At 40.6% G+C, this 20,362-nt stretch overlaps 1 protein-coding gene across 1 annotated transcript in view; it reads left to right on the forward strand.

Annotated features, from left to right (window-relative positions):
* The window catches only part of CNTNAP2 (contactin associated protein 2), a 984,443-nt gene that overhangs the window by 777,097 nt on the left and 186,984 nt on the right, over positions 1-20,362 (forward strand).

Consider the following 20,362-nt stretch of genomic DNA (forward strand, 5'->3'; position numbering starts at 1 on the left):
AATTCAACAACTATTTATCCTGTTCTTTACAGGATGATAAGAAACATTCCAGACTGGCATGTCAAATGCTCTCCACTTTAAAATATTCACACCTTTAAACATTAAACAATACACAATATTCAGAGCCTTAGTGACCAATCTATACTTATTTTCTATTTTCCCAGAATGGGATCAATTTTATTTATAAAACCTGAGTTACTCAGTTGTAAAACTGCAAAACAAATCATAAAGTGCTAACAGGTGAATAAGCAGTATTTTATTTTCTAAAAAGGGCATCTATCTATTGGAGAGAATACCTCAGCAACCTACAAAAATAAAAATAAGTCATATCATTTTTCATTTCATTTTCATTTTAATTTATTTGTATGCCGCCCTTTTCCCTGAAAGGGACTCAGGGCGGCTCACAACTCAAAGGGAGGGGAAAAACAAACAAAGTTACAAAAACATAAAGACCATACACAATTAAAAAGCACAAGAGTCATACCATTCAAAGTGGAGCTGCGAGTCTTTAGCCCCAGGCCTGTCGGAACAGCCAGGTTTTAAGGGCTATGCGGAAGGCCTGGAGGGTGGTGAGGGTATGAATCTCCACGGGGAGTTCGTTCCAGAGGGTCGGAGCAGCCACAGAGAAGGCCCTCCTCCGGGTAGTCGCCAGTCGACACTGGCCGGCTGATGGAATTCGGAGGAGGCCTAGTCTGTGGGATCTTATTGGTCTAGTGGAGGTATTTGGCAGTAGGCGGTCTCTCAAGTACCCAGATCCAATACCATGAAGGGCTTTGTAGGTGACAACTAGCACCTTGAAGCGTACCCGGAGATCAACAGGCAGCCAGTGCGGAGGATAGGTGTTACGTGGGTGAATCGAGGCGCACCCACGATCGCTCGCGCAGCTGCATTCTGGACAAGCTGAAGTCGCCGAATACTCTTCAAGGGCAGCCCCATGTAGAGCACGTTGCAGTACTCCAGTCTAGAGGTCACAAGGGCACGAGTGACTGTTGTGAGAGCCTCCCGGTTCAGGTAGGGACGCAACTGGTGCACCAGGCGAACCTGGGCAAATGCCCCCCTGGTCACAGCTGACAGATGGTGTTCAAAAGTCAGCTGTGGGTCCAGGAGGACTCCCAAGTTGCGGACCCTATCTGAGGGGCGTACTATTTGACCCCCCAGCCTGAGAGGTGGAACACTTGGCCAATTAGTAGGAGGGAAGCACAGCAGCCACTCAGTCTTATCTGGATTGAGTACAAGCTTGTTAACCCCCATCCAGTCCCTAACAGCCTCGAGGCCCTGGCTCATCACGTCCATCGCTTCATTGAGTTGGCACGGGGCGGACAGATACAGCTGTGTATCGTCCGCATACTGGTGGTATTTTATCCCGTGCCGTCGAATGATCTCACCCAGCGGTTTCATGTAGATATTAAAGAGGAGGGGGGACAGGACCGAACCCTGCGGCACCCCATACGTTAGGGGCCTAGGGGTCGATCTCTGCCCTCCGACTAACACCGACTGCGACCTGTCCGAGAGGTAAGAGGAGAACCACCGTAAGACAGTGCCTCCCACCCCCACATGGTCGGTGATATCGAAAGCCGCAGAGAGGTCAAGGAGTACTAGGATGGAGGCATGACCTCCATCCCTGGCTCTCCAGAGATCATCGATCAATGCGACCAAAGCGGTTTCCATGCTGTAGCCAGGCCTGAAACCCGACTGGAAGGGATCTAGATAACTGGTTTCCTCCAAGGACCGCTGGAGCTGAAAGGCCACCACCTTCTCAACAACCTTCCCCACAAAGGGGAGGTTGGAGACTGGACGATAGTTGTTTAGGACGGCTGGATCCAAAGATGGTTTCTTCAGGAGGGGTCTCACCACCACTGCCTTTAATGCGGGGGGAAAGACCCCCTCCTGAAGGGAGGCAGCAACAACCGCCTGGATCCAGCCCCGTGTCACCTCCCTGCTGTTAACAACCAGCCAGGAGGGGCACGGGTCCAGTACACATATGGAGGCACTTACAGCTCTCATGGCCTTGTCCACGTCCTCAGGGGTAACAGCTTGAAAATCAATCCAGTGATGTCCTACCAGATTATCCCTTGGTGCCTCAGCTGGTTCTGCGGGATTGGAGTCCAGGTCCGCCTGAAACCGAGCAACTTTATCCGCGAGGAATTGGATGTAGTCCTCAGCTCTGCCCTGCAAAGGATCGCTCGTATCCCTCCTATTTAGGAGGGAACGGGTTATCCTGAACAAGGCGGCTGGGCGCGACTCAGCGGAAGCAATCAGAGAGGCAATGTATGTTCTTTTTGACGTCCTAATTGCCCGGATGTAGACTCTGATGCTGGATGTTAAAAGTGCTTGGTCCGACTCAGATTTACTGGATCTCCATTGGTGCTCTAGGCGTCTCTTTCGGTGCTTCATCTCCCAGAGTTCCTCAGTAAACCAAGGGGCCCTCCTGGATCCACTGCCTCGGAGCGGCCGTAAAGGCGCAATCCAGTTAAGAGCCTCTGTCGCTGCTGAATTCCAAGCAGCAACTAGAGTCTCCGCCGGACTGCGGGCGAGAGTATCAGGAATAACCCCAAGCTCCGTTTGAAAACCCGACGGGTCCATAAGTCGCCTGGGGCGGAACCACCTGGTCGGTTCCTCCTCCCTACAGTGGGGGTTTGGTCTCCGAAAGTCAAGCCTCAGTAGGTAGTGGTCCGACCATGACAGGGGTAAGATCTCACTACCCCTCACACCAAGATCACAGCTCCACTGCTCTGAGAGAAATACGAGGTCGAGCATGTGACCCGCCGAGTGAGTTGGGCCCCGGATTACTTGGGTCAAGCCCATGGCTGTCATGGAAGCCATGAACTCCTGCGCTCCATCAGAGTGTTCACTGAGCGAAGGCAAGTTGAAATCCCCCAGAACCATAAGCCTGGGGAACTCAACTGCCAGCTCGGCTACCGACTCGAGGAGCGAGGGGAGGGCTGCCGCAACGCTGTTGGGAGGCAGGTACATTAACAGCAAGCCCACTTGACCCTTGAGGTCCAACTTCACCAGCAGGGACTCACACCCGACAAGCTCCGGAGCAGGGATCCTACGAGGTACTAGAGACTCTTGGATAACAATGGCCACCCCCCCCCTTTTCCTGGGCTCGCGGCTGATGAAGTACCTGAAAGCCCTCTGGGCACATCTCTACGAGGGGGACTCCTCCCTCCGGGCCCAGCCAGGTTTCAGTAATACATGCCAGGTCTGCCCTCTCGTCTAAAATTAAGTCCCGAACGAGAGGAGCCTTATGAACTACAGACCTGGCATTTAGCGACAGCAGCCTGAGACCAGGGTCCTGATTACTCGTGCCATCTGACCTTGGAGTGGGACTCATAGGGCCGGAAGGAGGGATCTCTGTAACGTAGCGAGCCCTCCTTCCCCGGTAATGGCCAGCCCTAAAGTCCCCGCCATATCTGCCCCTCCCTGTTAAGACAGTAATCATCACTATAAAGTATCTATTTCTCCCTGCTTTTTAAAGCAGACTGATTAAAATAATGAAAAAGATGCATATCCAATTATATATCTGTTAAGTACCTTTCTGCTATGCCATTGCTTTAAATATGATTACAAATTTAAGAGTACTGAGTTGCTAATTATTATTGATAGTGGATGAGCATGAACAAGTTCTAAAGATAGTTATTTAGTATTTCTTCTAATGCCATCATCTATGTCTAATTGAAACATTTAAGTTAATGTAAATCCCAGATGCCTTCTTCTGCCCTAGTAGATATACCAACATGATGTTTATAGCTCAGTTTGTAGCTAACACTTCAAATGATAGGTTGAAAAAGGCATTGCCATTAGAAATGGCAACTTCTGAAACCCTTGAATAGTTGGAAACTTGAAATGACTCTCTTCTGCCCACCAATTACAAATTAATTAAGAACTTCAACCAAATTGGGGCTGTCATATTTCCTTGGGGAAAGACAGCCCCTTTGAACAAAGAAGCTATTATTATTTTTATATAAAAATTGATCGCATGTAAACAAACAGTTTAGCCTTTACAGTTTACTATCTATAAAAATATGCCTATGTAAAAAATAAAATTTGTTTGAAGAATTTTCTTTTTAAATTTCTTTTGGGTGGCTTAAGTAATTTTGCATTGTGACAGTAGCTATTAAAGTTGGATTGTTGTTAACATATTTTAAAGAAAAAAATAAAAATCACTTTTTCTCTTTAAAATAATACTAACGTATACAAATTTAATGTGTAGATTATAATGCATCTATGTGTATTTTGATTGTATGTCATCAAGTTGTTGTCATTTCTTAATGATTGCAAAGACAGACCCTCTCGAAGATAACATCTCCAACCTTAACCCTTCAAGTCTTCCAGTGATGTATCACAGCTGTAACTGAGCCCTTCCTGCTAGCCATTCTTTTTCTTTTTTCCATTTCATTTCTTTCTAGCCTTATAGATTTCTTCAGAGATATAATAATTTTAATCATTTTTGCTCCAAGTAAGAACTCTGGATTAATTTGCTCTACGATTAATTTGTTTGTTTTCTTGTTAACCACAATGTCTTCAAGTGTCTTCAGTAGCATCAAAGTTGAAAATTGTCAGCATTCTTTCTATCCCACTCCTTTAAAGCTCAACTTTAAGAGCCAAGGTGGCGCAGTGGTTAAATGCAGCACTGCAGGCTACTGCTAGATCAGCAGGTCAGCGGTTCAAATCTCACCGGCTCAGGGTTGACTCAGCCTTCCATCCTTCCGAGGTGGGTAAAATGAGGACCCAGATTGTTGGGGGCAATATGCTGACTCTCTGTAAACCGCTTAGAGAGGCCTGAAAGGCCTATGAAGCGGTATATAAGTCTACTGCTATTGCTATTAAAAAAAAAAAACTTTAACTTCCATAGAAAATCACAGGGAAAAACATTTCATTCATGATTCTGATCTTTGTAAATATACTATTTTCATAATATTTGACTGCTTTCCAAAACTGTCACAGTATATTTCCTAATTGTTTGTTCCTTTACTGTTAATAGTTGATCCAAAAGGCAGAAGCAATCTGCCACTTCAAAATCTTTATTGCATTTCTGAAGATTGGATGTGGCACCTGTTGTTATTAGTCTGGTCTTTGTTAGATTTAATCTTAGTCCCATTTTTCACAATGTTCTTTGAATTTCATTATCATAACTGAAATTTCAAATCACTTCCATTTTCAGCTATTGGAGTAATGTCATCAGCATAATCCAGGTTCTTCAGATTTATTCCTGCTAATTTAAAAGTATGTTCATCCAGCCTCTTCAATATATACATCCTTCTTTACATGTTGTAGAAAGTGTATCAGTTGGTTACAAAGAGAATTCGTGCATTTCTTCCACAGTCAACAAACATAATTCATATTAATTCAAGTATTTTAACTCAGATATTTATACATATTACCATCGTCATATCTCCATTTTCATTTGACTATAATTATTTAAAAATACTTCATCATAAAATATACCAAGATTTAATAGATAACCACATACTGGCCTTTCATTTACTATTTCTAAAATCCTCCATTGACACTGAATCCTTATGTCCTATTCTAGCTAAACATCCATAATATTTAATAACAAAATTTACTAATCCTCCTTTCCAAATCACTGTTTACAATTTACACCCAGTTTCCTTATGTTATACCCATATCTATCTATCTATCTATCTATCTATCTATCTATCTATCTATCCATCCATCTATCTATCATATATATATGTTGTTATCCTTATCCCTCTTTTATTTAACTATATCCTGTATCATAACATTTTCCCCCTAATAATCAAAGCTTTAACTGTATCTAACAGTTCTTTTTTATTAACCTTTATATATAATCCAAAGGGATTTCTAATCTTCCTTTCATGGGTACCATTCAATATTCATATCCAATTATTACTCATCATGACACTACACTAATGTTAATAGTAACATTATCAATTATTTATTTGACTATATCTATTGTCACTAAATTCACTGTTTAACTAGTTTTAAATTATACTCTTCCATCTATCAACCTGTATCTTTCCAGTAAAAAAACAGTCTCATATCTTCTGCCATTTGTAGTGTCAGTCCTCTAATCATCTCCTTAATCAACTTTGTATGGACTTCTCTTACCAACTTCTTGTTTATAAAATCTCTCATGCAATCTTGATGCCCTTCTTCTGTTTCCTTAATCAGCTTATCTTTGATTGTCAGTAGTGTTATCAATGATATTGCTAATAAAATTTCTCTCTTTAAGTTCATAAATTCTTTCGTTTTTTCTTCTTCTGTATCTTGCCATCTGGGATAAATTTCCCCTCCATTTACTTCCTCTTTCAGTATTCCACACTTTCCATTTTCAGAGACAAACCAATCACCATAAATATCAGCAAATTTAATTTCTTTATATTCATTTTCCACTTCAATTTTTTGTTTTTTAACCACCACGTTTTCCACTTGATAAACATCCACAACTTTTGCTGTTAGATGCTCTAAATCTTCCAGCTTCTTTTCTAACATCTCATATGTATTTGATGGTTTCTGTATTTCTGGGAATATCTTTTGCAGACTGAAGGTTTTTTTCTGCTGTTGAAATTGTACCATTATCTCCAGCTAACAAACACAGCTGCTCTAGCTTGGAAGGTTAATAAAATTAAGCATAGATTCACAATAATGTTTTGTTTTCACTTTTCTCTGGTTAAAGATATACTTCAAAGGGACATCTGTATGCTATCCTTCTTATCACTCTCTATAACCAAGCAGTGAGACTTTGTAGTGCCAAGCCAAAATAATCAGTGAGAAAAAAAAGAGTGTTTTGTTTCCAATACACAAACCTTCCAGCCTCCGATTAGCAGTGTTATGTTGCAATTTTCCTTGTTTCTTTTTGTATCTTTTTTGTATTTCAAGTTTTTAAAAAAGTCTGATTCTTAAATGAGTTAGGAGAACACCCACAGTAATGAAAGAGGAAAATTTTAGTCCATAGGTTGCAGAGAATAATAAAAGAAAAAATAGAAGAAAACTTAATCCATTTACATCCAGTTTCCTTATGTTGTACCCATAGATATATGTTTTCCTTTGTATCATTATCCCTCCTTTATTTGACTTTATCCCATATCATAACAATTTTCCCCCTTATAATCAAAATTTAACTAAATTTAACTTAGTTTTTTTAATTAGCCTTTATATATAACCAAAAAGATTTCTAATCTTCCTTTCATGGATACCATTCAAATATTCATATCCGATTACATATGTCTATATTATTATATATTATTATATCTATTGTTACTAAATTTCACTAAGTTTAACTAATTTTAAATTATGCACTTCCATCTATCAACCTGTATCTTTCCAGTAGCAAAACAGTCTCATGTCTTCTGCCATTTGTGGTATCAGTCCTCTAATCATCTCCTTAATCAAATTTGTACGGACTCCTCTTAGCAACTCATTGCTTATTAAGTCTCTCGTGTAATTTTGATGCCCTTCTTCTGTTTCCTTAATCAGCTTATTTTTAATTGTCGGTGGTGTTATCAATGATGTTGCTAATAAAAATTTTCTCTTTAAAATCCATACATTCTTTTGTTTCTTCTTCTTCTGTATCTTGCCATCTGGGGTAGAGTTCCCCTCTATTTAATTCCTCTTTCCGTATTCCAGACACTTTCCATTTCCAGACACAAACCAATCTCCATAGATATCAGCAGATTTAATTTCTTTATGATCATTTTCCTCTTCGGGTTTTAGGACTCTACCCTCCACTTCTTCCACTTGATAAACATCTCCAACTTTTTCATCATATTTTAGTGCTAGATGCTCTAAGTTTTCCAACTTCTTCTTCATTTTCTCAAATGTATTTGATAATTTCTGAATTTCTAACAATATCTTTTGCAGGCTTAAAATTTCTTTATGCTGTTGAAGTTGTGCCATAATCTCCAGCTGACAAACAGTGCTGCTCTGGCTTAGAAGGTTTTTACAGGATTAAACATAAATTCACAATAAGATCTTATTTTCACTATTTTCTGGTTAAAGATATACTTCAAAAGAACCACTGTATGCTTTTCTTCTTATCACTCTCTATAAACAAACAGTGAGACCTTGAAGTGCCAAGCCAGGATAATCAGTGAGGAAAGTAAGAGTGTTTTGTTTCCAATACACAAACCTCCAGCCTCCAAGCCTCAGCATTTTTCTTTCCCTCTGTTGTAACAATTTTCTTTGTTTAAACAAAAGTTGAATTCTTGAATGGGTTAGAGAAGAAAATAGGAAAAAACCCCACAGTAGTGAAGAAGTAGAATTTTAGTCCATAGGTTACAAAGAATAATAATAGCAGGAAAAAAAAATAGAAGAAAACTTAATCCATTCGTTTTAAAAGGCTTGCATAAATTCCATCCATGAACATAGCATTTAAAAAATAAAATAACCCACTGTCCAAAACCATTCAAAGCTTAATTCCGTTGCTTGTTTCTTCTGTTCGCAAATTTAAATTAAATTAACTTTAAGGTTTTTATAGGCAGTCTCTTTTAAAACGGCAAAAATTCCTCACCAGCTAGAAACACTTTTTCTTTCCGTATCCTTCCATTTTGGAGCCACCCCAACTTCATCAGCCTAATGGCTGGATTTTTTGTCACCAGCTTGAAGAACTTCTCTTGGATCTATCAGGGACTTTGCGATGTCCCTGAGATCAGTAAGATGTATTCTTCCTGTTCACCATCTCTATGGGATGGTTTAGGTCTGATTGGACCACCCAGTGGCAAAAGTATTGGCTGTGATCTCGGAGCATCGAGACCACATGTCTGTATCATTGGGACATTGGCTCCTCACTTTTTTCACCATTGAATTTCAAGTCTGTCAAGATCCTTCTCTATCTTAAGCCTACCTTCTGAGCAGAGGTGGGTTTCTCCCTATACAGTCCGGTACGCCAGAAGAGGTAGTGAAAATCTGGAGTACCGGATAGGACCAGTAGTAATAATGGTGGTTTGGCCACACCACAAACCTGTTCTCCCGTCAGAAGCTTCATCAGAAACATTTTTTTTAAAAAAGTTTTTTCTCCTGCCTGTTCAGGCAAGGGGGGAAAGTGTTTAAAAAGTAAGAGGGAGGGAGGGAGGGGAGGCAGAGAGTGAGGAAGGAAGGAAGGAAGGAAGGAAGGAAGGAAGGAAGGAAGGAAGGAAGGGGAAGGGAAGGGAGAAAGAAAGAGAAAGAAGGAAACTAACTCACTTTTTTGCCTAGAGATTCAGCAAAAGAGAAAAAACAAATGCTATCACTTTAAATCAGAACTGAGCATGCCTAGCTGTGGAATTTTGGGAGTTGAACTCCACAAGTCTTAAAGCTGCAAACTTGGAGTCCTGCTTTAAATTGAAAAGCTGCTCAGGTTTGCAAAGTGACATTCAGCAGTTATTGGGGGGGAGGATTGTTTCCCACAGAGGGAAGGGAGAAAGAAAGAAAAGAAAAGAAAAGGAAAGGAAGGAAGGAAGGAAGGGAAGAAAGAAAGAAAGAAAGAAAGAAAGAAAGAAAGAAAGAAAGAAAGAAAGAAAGAGCACAGCAATTTAGGGCTAGAAGGCTACTCAGAGGTCATCTAATACAGCAGGAAACCTTTCATTGTCCAGATTATTTTGCCTCTAACAGAGAGGAAAATTGCCAGAAAGGAGGAGTTTACTAGAATAAGACTGCCATGCAGAGGAAGGCAGAGATTGTCCTTGACCTATGACTACAATTGAGCCCAAAATTTTGATTGCTAAGCAAGAGCATTGTTAAGTGAGCTTCACCACATTTTACCCAATCCATGACATCTCCTGGTGAGTGATATCAAGTTGGCCATGCCCACCCAGTCACAAGACCACCAAGCCATGCCCACAAAATAGGCCACGCCCATAGAATAGGTAGTAAAAAGAGGGAAGCACGAGAGTTAGAGGACTTCCGGTCTGGCGTCACGCTGGAACGAGCTGCTGACAGACTCTCTGTTCGGTTCGCCCGGTCTTTCCACGAGCGTGGCCGTAATAGGCAAGGTCCCTTCGAGGTGCGAGGACCTTTGGAGAGGGGAAGCTTCTGTGCAGTGGAGGGTGAAAGGCGATCTCCCCCCACGAAGCAAGAGGCTCCCTCAGAGTTCGTGCAAAAGAGGTCGGCTGATTAATGGCCGACCAGAAGGCGTGACTGCCAGCCACTAATAAGGAAGGGAGACAGCCGCAGGGAACATAGTGGATCGAATGACAGTAATCACAAGATCTGACTTAAAAGCCTAAATCTAAAAGATAAACAACTTTACTGCAATAAATACAGATACGTGTGTGGGCGCATTTATCTGCAGCGGCTATTAAATACAAACAGTAAACTTTTGTGAAAGCTGATTGACGTAGTGGACAGAAGAAGACTGAGGCTTTGAACTATTTAAATTTGAGGATTAACAGAGGACGAGACTAAGAAGAGAAAGGCAGTCAGCTGGATTTGCCTGCCTGGAAAAAAGGAAAGAAGTTTAATCACAAGGGTTTGAAGTACGCGGTGTCATATTACAGCCAGAGACAGCAGAAGGAAAACACTACACTGACAACAGGAAGAGATTGATGGGTGAGTTCTAAATACTTTCTGGCCTCTCCTGCACCCTGTCGTATCACGCTGAAACGTTTCTCTTCCTGACTCTCCCAGATACTATAGAATTAACTGAGCCTATATTTCACAGTCCTGCTCCAGCTTAATTACCCTGTATGTACCCCGGGCTCTGTATAACTACTCAAACAGCATTCAGAAGGTACTAGACTTACACCTTAAAGGGGAAGAGCTGAATTAAAGCAAATGGCAACCAAAACAGTAACTTTAATTAAAGGGAGTAAAAAGCAAACTCCCCTATCTACCCCGGTGAGGGAAAAGTCCCCTGAGGGCAGGCAAACAGGAGATAAGGCAGCCCCAACCCTGCAAGACCAGGAAGTAACAATGGACTCCCTACAAGAGACAATATTGAAGATGGGTGAAAGTCTCACCAAAGGCCTGGAGGGAGTAAAGAATGAAATACATGAAGTAAGAAACAATATGGGAAGAATTGAGGAACGCATAGGAGTAATACAAACAGCGCTGCTGAAAAATGAGCAGGAAATCCAAAATGTTAAGGGGAGAACGGAAATAGCGGAAAAAAGGATAGACAAAGTAGAGGACAATCTGGAATCTATAAACTCAAGCCTGGAGGAGGCCATCCTCCAGCTAGAATTAGAGCGATCAGCATATTATTTAAGACTACAAAACGTGGAGGAAGCAAAAGATGAAAACCTCCGGGAGCTGATTGGAGAAATCCTGGGATTAGTCCTCGGCAGGCCGAAAAAAGAGGTTATTAATGATCTGGACGAAGCCTATAGAGTCAATACAGGCTTCGCGAGACGCCACCAGCTTCCGAGGGAGATCCATGTGAGGGTGTTGAGAAGACAGCTGAGAGAGGACATTCTAAGTACAATAAGAGGGGACTCTCTAACATACAAAGGTAAAGAAATTCTCATCTTAAAGCAGACTCCACGGAGAGTCAGAGAGAAGAGAAGGAAATACAAGTTCCTCTCCACACGTTTAAACAGAGACAGAATCCAGTTCAGATGGCTCCTTCCAGAAGGAATGCTGATAACATGGAGGGAAAAGAAATACCGAATAGACACCTTGGCGAAAGCTCAAGAATTCCAGGAACTTTTACTAGCAGACGATGAGAGATTTAATAAAGAAGGACTTTTAAGACAGGAGGACACTATAATTGAAACTCAACCAGAGGGGCGGGGGCCAGGAGAGGCCAGAGAACGAGAGAGATATGGCAGAGAAGATTCGAGAGCAAGGTCACCCATCGAGACTCGATCCAAAGGCGCCCTCAAAGCGAATAACGTGTAAGGGAATTGAAGAATGGGAAACGAATGTACTATCAGCAAATGTAAATGGTCTTAACATAACTTCCAAAAGAAAACGTGTACTGTTGGATCTAGTGAAACAAAAGTTAGATGTAATCTGTCTTCAGGAAACCCACATTAAAGAAAAATACAATAACCTGTTGGTCTGTCCAAAACTAGGTAAAACATTCTGCTCGTCAGCACAAACCAGAAAAAGAGGAATTGTAATGTATATAAAAGAATGGTTGAACCCCAAATTAATATATGCAGACAAAGACGGTAGGGTATTAATGGTGGAGATAATTAATGGTGGGGAAAAAATTTTACTAGTTGGAATCTATGCCCCAAATCAAAAACAAGAGAGATTTTATATTAATCTATATAAGAGGATAAATGAAATAGAGTGGCAAAATATATGTATTCTAGGGGATTTCAACGCTATAGCAGACGGTAAGATGGACTATAAGAGTACTCACAAGAAAAGCACAAGAAGGAAACTACCGTCTGCCTATGTAAATATGGTGAAGGATCTAGATCTTTATGATGTCTGGCGAGCAATGAATGACAAGATGCAAAAGTACACGTTTTACTCCCATCCACATAATTCATGGTCCCGTATCGACATGGTTTGGTCAAACTCGGAGCTACTCATGGATACTGTAAATATTGAAATAATAACCAACAAGTGGGCCGATCATCACCCAGTCTTATGGCAATGGAAAGGGAAGGCAAGGATAAAAGCTAGGTGGACATTAAACCAGAACATACTACAAGAGAAACAATTTGTACAACAAATAGAAAAGGAATTGGGCTACTTCTTTAAAGAAAACGGTAAAGAGCAGACCTCAATACAAAATGTTTGGGACACGATGAAGGCAGTTGTGAGGGGAATATCCATAGCCTATATAATAAGAAGAAACAAAATACACAGGGAAAAACTTAATACACTGAACAAAGAATTAAGAGAGACGGAACTGCTGACCCAGAAAGAGCCAGAAAATAGTAGACACAGGGAAAAAGGAGAGTTAATTAAACACCAAATAAATTTGATCTCTCAAGAGGAAATAGCACAAAACATTAAGAGAATGAAGCAGAATTATTTTGAACATGCAAATAAAACTGGGAGATGGTTGGCCCACAAAATAAGAAAGGAGAAGGTCAAAAGAATTATTAAACAACTGTATGACGAGGAGGGGAATTTGAAACAAGAAATAGGAGAAAAGAAAAAGATAGTACAGAACTATTATAGGAAACTATATAAACAAGACGAAATTAATGAACAAGACATTAGAAAATACCTTATAAAGCAGAAGCTTCCAGTCTTGTCGGAGGAGATGAGAGAGATGCTCGATAAAGAAATCACACAAGAAGAACTGAAAAAGGCCATTCAAAAACAAAAAAACAATAAAACACCTGGGCCGGATGGGCTTCCGTCGGAAATATATAAAAAACTTCAAAATACCATAGAAGACAAATTATTAGAACTATGTAATGAGGCATTACAAAATGGTAGGGTCCCAAAATCATGGGGGGAAGCTTACATCACCCTAATACCAAAGGAAGAGGCGGACAGTAGCAAGGTCCAAAATTATAGACCCATATCCCTGTTAAATGCAGATTACAAAATCTTTGTATCAATATTGGCGGAAAGACTAAAAATAATATTAAATCAGAGTATACATTCGGATCAAAACGGCTTTCTCCCAAAAAGACATATTAGAAACAATACAAGAATAATAATTGATACCTTGGAATTCTATCAAACAAGATCCGAGAAACAACTCGCATTAATCTTTGTCGACGCTCAGAAAGCCTTTGATAACCTAGATTGGAACTTTCTAACCACTCAACTAAAAATGATGAAATTTGGCGATAAATTTATTAGGATTATAGAATCTATATATTCACGGCAATCTGCAAATATTATAGTCAATGGGGAACTAACGGAGAGGATACAAATTGGAAAGGGTGTTAGACAAGGGTGCCCGCTCTCCCCACTACTATTTATTATGTCACTAGAGGTCCTTTTAAATCGGATAAGATCAAATCAGGAAATTAGGGGCTTGACCATAAAAAGAGAACAATATAAAGTACAGGCCTTCGCGGATGACATGGTCTTTATCGTAGAAGACCCCTTACTTTCAGGACCGAATTTGATGAAGGACATTGAGAACTTTGGGTGTGTGGCCGGTTTAAAAATAAACAAGGAAAAAACAAAAATGATTATAAAAAACTTCCCCAAAAACCAGATTGGAGAACTAGAGGAAACAATGGAATTAAAGGTAACTAAAAAAATTAAGTATTTAGGGATCTGGCTGTCTGCGAAATGCTCTTCCATAAAAGAAGACAACTATGATAAGTTGTTACAGAATACCCAAAAGGACTTAAAAACCTGGTCAAAACTACAACTATCACTGATGGGAAGAGTCGCAGTAATTAAAATGAATGTTCTGCCAAAAATCCTCTACCTATTTCAAACGGCACCGGTCAAGCTAGGGGAAAAATTTTATAATGATTTGGACAAAATGATTCGAAACTTTATATGGAATGGTAAAAAGCCCAGAATAAAATATATGCACCTGCAGGATAAAAGAACTCAAGGGGGAATGGGATTACCGGAATGGAAAACATATCACCAAGCAGCAACAACTATGTGGATAAAAGAATGGGTAATGTTAGCTAATAAAAGAATCTTAACAATAGAGGGCCACGACCTGCAATACGGGTGGCATAACTACCTATGGTGCGAGGGAAATAAAATTCACAATTATTTTAGTAGTCACCATTTAAGGGGGGTATTGATTAAGGACTGGCTCGAAATTAGAAGGAGATACTACACGCAACTACCTAAATGGATATCTCCGACGGAAGCCCTGATATACCCGAATTTGATAAACTTGGATAAAATTGTTACCTACCAACAGTTGCTAGACGACCAAAACAAACTAAACCCCAGGGAAAATTTGGCTGACAAGGGAATAAACATTGATTGGTGGCCATATCTCCAAATTCAAAACAAACACAAATTCGATCTAGCACAACCTGGCTTCCAGAACAAGAACCAGGAATTAGATAAAATTTTAATTGGACCAGATGAGAAATTAATCTCAAAAATATACAACTGCTTACTGATTCGAAAAACGGAAGCAGAAAGGGTAAAAGAAGTCATGGTAACCTGGGCCCAAAACATTGGCCACACAATAGACCTAGACGACTGGGAAAGAGTCTGGGAATGGAACCTAAAATTGACAAAGTCGACGGCCTATAAAGGAAATATATATAAAATGTTCTACCGCTGGCATCTTCCACCGACAAGACTGGCGAAAATGTCTTCAAAAGTTTCGGCCATATGCTGGAAATGTAAAACGGTGCTGGGCACGTACTACCATATGTGGTGGACGTGTCCGGTAGCCAAAGCATATTGGAAGCAAATACTAGGATGGCTGAATGGAATCCTGTCAATTAAACTATGCCTTAAGCCGGAAACTTTCTTATTAGGAATAATAGATCAAAAAATTTGCAAATCTGACCAATACCTCCTAGTCCATATTCTGACAGCGTCAAGGATTGTTTACGCACAGTGCTGGAAGAGTGAAAATGCCCCCACCAACACTATGGTGATGAATAAAATTTTAGAACTAGCAGAAATGAACAGACTGACGATGCGAATTAATGACAAAGAAGACACAGACTTTTACACAGTCTGGGAGAAGCTATACAAATGGCTTGATGAGTCAGTGAAGACCTAGACATAAAAAGAGATAGCTGACTAACCTAATACGATTAAACCAATAACTCAAATGAACAATATACAACAACTGAGAGATAAACGAAAGGAGAAATGTATCAGGGGCGAGAACCCACCGTCGAGCAATTTTGTTACGCTACAATGTTGGGAAAACTTTAAAAAGCTGATAGGAAATCCACTATAATTACCTGCATGAAATTAGCGATCAAACTTCATTTTAGATGAGGCGAGAGGACTTATAATCCTTGCCTCTTCAAGCAAGGAAAGGGAAAGAAAACCAGGTTGTCCTCAGCAGAGGAAAATATGCAAATGTAATAAAGGTTAGAAGGGAGGGAGGGAGGGCAGTAGGGAAGTCAGGATGGAGAGGAGAAAGGAGAGGAATAGGAAAGGCAGAAGAAGGGGGGAAGGATAAAGAGGAGGAAGAGAAAGAAGAGAAGGGAAAGAAGGTGGGAAGAAAGAAGGAGAGGAGAAAGAGGAAAAACTGGGGAAGGAAGGAGGGAGGGAAGAGAAGAGGGTAGTAAAGAGGGAAAGAGGGAGGGAAAGAAAGAGAGAAGGAGAGTTGAAAGGAAGGAGGGAAGGAGGGAGGAAAGGAGGGAGATTAAAAGGAAGGAGGAGGGAAAGAGGCAGGGAAGGAGGAAAGGTATGTGAGAAGGAGGGGGGGACCGAGGGAGAGAAAGGACGGGGAAGGAAAGGAGGAAAGGAGAAAAGAAAGGAGGGAAGGCAGGGGAGAAGGAAGTAAGGGGGGGAGGGAAGAAAAGAGGGAGGGAAAGATACCTAACCTTTGATGTTTATAATGATTTGATAGTATGGGAATATCTCGAAATGTAGTTGTATTGTTTGTTACAAGTTATGGATGTTGTATTTTCTTTTTACCAATAAAATCTTTAAAAAATAAAAAAAAATAAAAAGAATAGGTAGTAAAAAGTTTTGAAATCCAGCCCTTCTTCTGGAGTGTTGACTATTCCTGCTAGCTTGGTGTCGTCTGTAAATTTAAAAGTATGTTCATCTAGCCTCTTCAATATATATTCAGCTTAAACAGTGAATTGAATAAATAAGGTGGGAGTATACAACATTGTATCATTCTTTTGGCAACCTGGAATAAGCCCATTTGTTTATCTTGCTTAAATGTAGAACCTTACTTTTTTCACCATTGAATTTCATTTTGCTATGTTCCATGCACGCTATGGCCTTCTGACCTGTTTCACAAAACAATGTTATTCTAGGATTTTCTTTTTCCTAACAGGCATTTTAAAGCTTGATATGTTTGACCCAATCAAAAACTTTTTTCTAATGAATGAAACACATATTTGATATACTTGGAATCCTCAATTGGCATTTTTTGGTATAACGATTCAAGTTGGAACTTCCTTCTTGCTTTGGAGATCTTTTGGAAGACTTCCATGCTATCCATGGCTGTTTCCATCTTCAATGCGTTTACAGATGTTACTTGCTTCCAGTCTCTTCTACTAGCCCTGTGGAATTCTTTGATATATATTTTTTTCTGGGAATTGTTGACTTTATTGGCTTTGACTTCTTTTCTCTTGTTGACAGTTCTCACTGTTGGTTCCAACATTCACTTTGCTTTCTTCTTTATCTTGGTCTTTAGCAGTCATTTTGCACACTCAACAATGGGGTATTCCAAGGCTCTGTTTTAGGCCCAGTACTCTTCAACATCTTCATCAATGATTTGGAAGAGGAGATATATGGGAAACTCATCAAATTTACACATGACACCAAGCTAGCAGGAATAGTCAACACTCCAGAAATAAGATATAGAAGGATCTTTACAGAGTTAAACATTGGGCTGTATTTAACAAAATGAAATTCAATGGTGAAAATAGTAAGGTTCTACATTTAGGTAAGATAAACAAAATGAACAGGTACAGTATATGTGGTACCTCACTTAATAGTAGTAACCATGACAGGGATCTTGGAATCTTAATGAACAGTCATTTAAATATGAGCCAGCAGTGTGCAGCAGCTGTCAAAAAAGCCAACACAGTTTTAGACTGAATAAACAAAGGGATAGAATCAAGATCACGTGAAGTGTTACTGCCACTTTATAATATCTTTGTAAGACCATACTTGAAATATTTCATCCAGTTTTGGTCACCACAATGTAAAAAAGATGTTGAGACTCTAGAACCATGATGGTGAACCTATGGCACATGTACCAGAGGTGACACACAGAGCCATCTCTGTGGGCACGTGCGCTGTCCCCAGTTGTTCTTCTGGTTTCTGGCATGCACATGCGTGCCAGCCAGCTTCTCTATGCATGCGCCGGAGCACCAGAAACCTGAAGACCAGCTGGCCAGTGTACAAGGATGTGCCGGAAACCCAAAGATCAGGTGACTGGTGCGTACACGCGGTGCTCCCGGTGCTCCCGGTGCTCCCGGTGCTCCGGTGCACGTGCGCACATGCAGGTTTCTTTTTTGGCATTTTATAACCCAATTCTGCAGTTATAACAGCAGCTGTGCTATACATTACTTGGTTGGTTTCATATAGTGTGCTGGATGTGATGGAAGTTAAAATGTTGTTCACAGCATTTAGTAGATCTTTCACTCATTTGCTATGCACTTCACGAATGGCAGGCAGCCTTTTTCTGTATTTTCTTTTATGTGATTTTGAATCTTTTCTTTCAGCATTTTCGCTAAATCACTTAGCTCTACAGTTTTGAGTTGTTGCACAGGAGAATCTCCATCCTGTATGTCGGTTTCTTCCACTAGTTGGTCAGTTGGTTCAGGTGTTGAAAAAATTTCTTCAGCCTGTTCATCATTACTTGTTTTTTTTTTATCCAATGTTTCTAGATATTGCATTTCCACATCTGTAAAAACTTTATTACAGATGATGAAATGTCTTTGATCCATTAATTGTTGTTCAGTTACATCACTTTCCAGGTTTTTTTCCTTCCACAGTTGCATCATTCTTTCTTGAAATCCCCTGGCTGTTGGTTCTGCCTGGTAGTAACATTTGATGATTTCTTGATTTCCTTCAGTTGTCCAGGTTTTGCGCTTTTGTTCCAGTTGCGCCCTGATTCCCCAGTAGTAACAAATGGGCCCTGTAGCCCATTTTTTTGACAGATGTTCAGGAGCCATTGCATTTGACATGGTCTTTATTGACCCGGGCAACAACTGATCTGTTGTGGAATTTTGTTGTTTTCTTCTCAACATTGGTGATGGTAGGTGTCTGGATTGGTTCACAGTGGCTAAGCCACTACTGATCCAAAGATGGCAATCCCACAACCTTAGGGACCACACCCGATAGCTGTCCAGGCCATCAATTTTTGTGATAAACCTCTTGCACATTTCATATTTTTGTGTCTTTTTGTCTGCTCTCCATTTTGTCTTCTTTCTGCACCATCCTCCAGTAAACCAAAATAAATACTGTATGATAAAGAATGGTACAAGAAATCTCCCCTCTCAAAATAAGCATGTACTAATCAAACAGTAAAACCCAAATATAATTCAGCATGAGGAGAGGAATTAATTGCTTCTCCAGTGGGCAAGTTGTAAAAAAACGTTTCTCCCCAAGAGGTGGGTTCCTACCGGTTCGGCCCGGTTTGGCCCAGTTTGGTCGAATCGATAGTGGTTTGGTGGCCTGGGCCGCCGAACCAGTTCTCCGCCTATGGTGCTGCGATCTTGTTTTTTGCTTTTGCACAGAGCAATTTTTATTGCATTGTGCATGCACGCACAGCTCACATCAAGTGCAAGCACGCAGTGCGACTACGTAGTGACTGCTGGAACCCACCCCTGGTCCCCACACATATAAAATGATAATTTTCTGGCTTCCATGTGAAATAGACCTTTCTTCAGAAATGTCTCCAGCACAATTTATAGAGTGGAATGACTGATCACTGCTCCTGGCAGGTTGAATTCAACATGACATTATCAAATATATTTCATTTGATTTTTCAGCCCCAAAACTTCAGTTGAACTAATCCACTAGTAGCTGTACTGACAATAAGTATCTAGGGAAGTGCTCCTCTACATTTCTCCCTAGTCATCTCACAGTTGGACTATTATAATGCATCCTACATGGGTCTACCTACAGAAGAGTGCAGAGTGTTGCTGCAGAGAGCGGCAGCAAGGGCAGTTTTGGGGGAGTGTCCAAAATGGCCCCTGTAACACCACTGTTCTGTAAGCTACATTGGTTGCTGGTCTGTTTTCAGATGCAATTCAAGGTGTTGATGATCAACTTTAAAGCCTTTCATGGCATGGGTCCAGATTACTTGAAGGACTGCCTTACTCTAGTGGGATAGACCTGTCTCATTCTGCCAGCAAAGGAGACATGCTGCAGGTACCATCAACCCAATTATTCTGGCTGGCAGTGTTCAGGAGGAGGGTGTTCTCAGCTGTTGCTCCTCTCCTCTGGAACATCTTGTCTCCTGAAATGAGATTGACCCCAACCCTTCTATCCTTCCATAAGGGCTAAAGGCCTGGCTCTGCCAGTTGGGCTGAGCCCCAATGGGGGGAACAAAATAGTGGAGCTGATTGATCAAGTAACAACAGTTCCCGCCTCTCCTCATTCCACTCCTCGCTCTCCACATGCCCTTAATTTTAATCTTGGTTTTAATGTACTTTTGATTTAATCTAGGTGTATTTTTTATGTCTATAAACCACTCAGAGTTATAGTAAGATGGGAGACTAATAAATATAAATTAATAAATTTCAGCAATTCAAGAGGTGTGGATTTTAATTCCATTCTGGGAGTTAAAGTCCATGTCACTTAAAGGTGAAAACACTGATGTAAGGAAAATATTGTCAGCTGCTAAAAACAACAACATCCTTGAGCATGGTTGAATCCCCAGGAGTAA

Source organism: Thamnophis elegans, chromosome Z (genome assembly GCF_009769535.1).
Source record: "Thamnophis elegans isolate rThaEle1 chromosome Z, rThaEle1.pri, whole genome shotgun sequence".
Classification (NCBI taxonomy): Eukaryota; Metazoa; Chordata; class Lepidosauria; order Squamata; family Colubridae; genus Thamnophis; species Thamnophis elegans.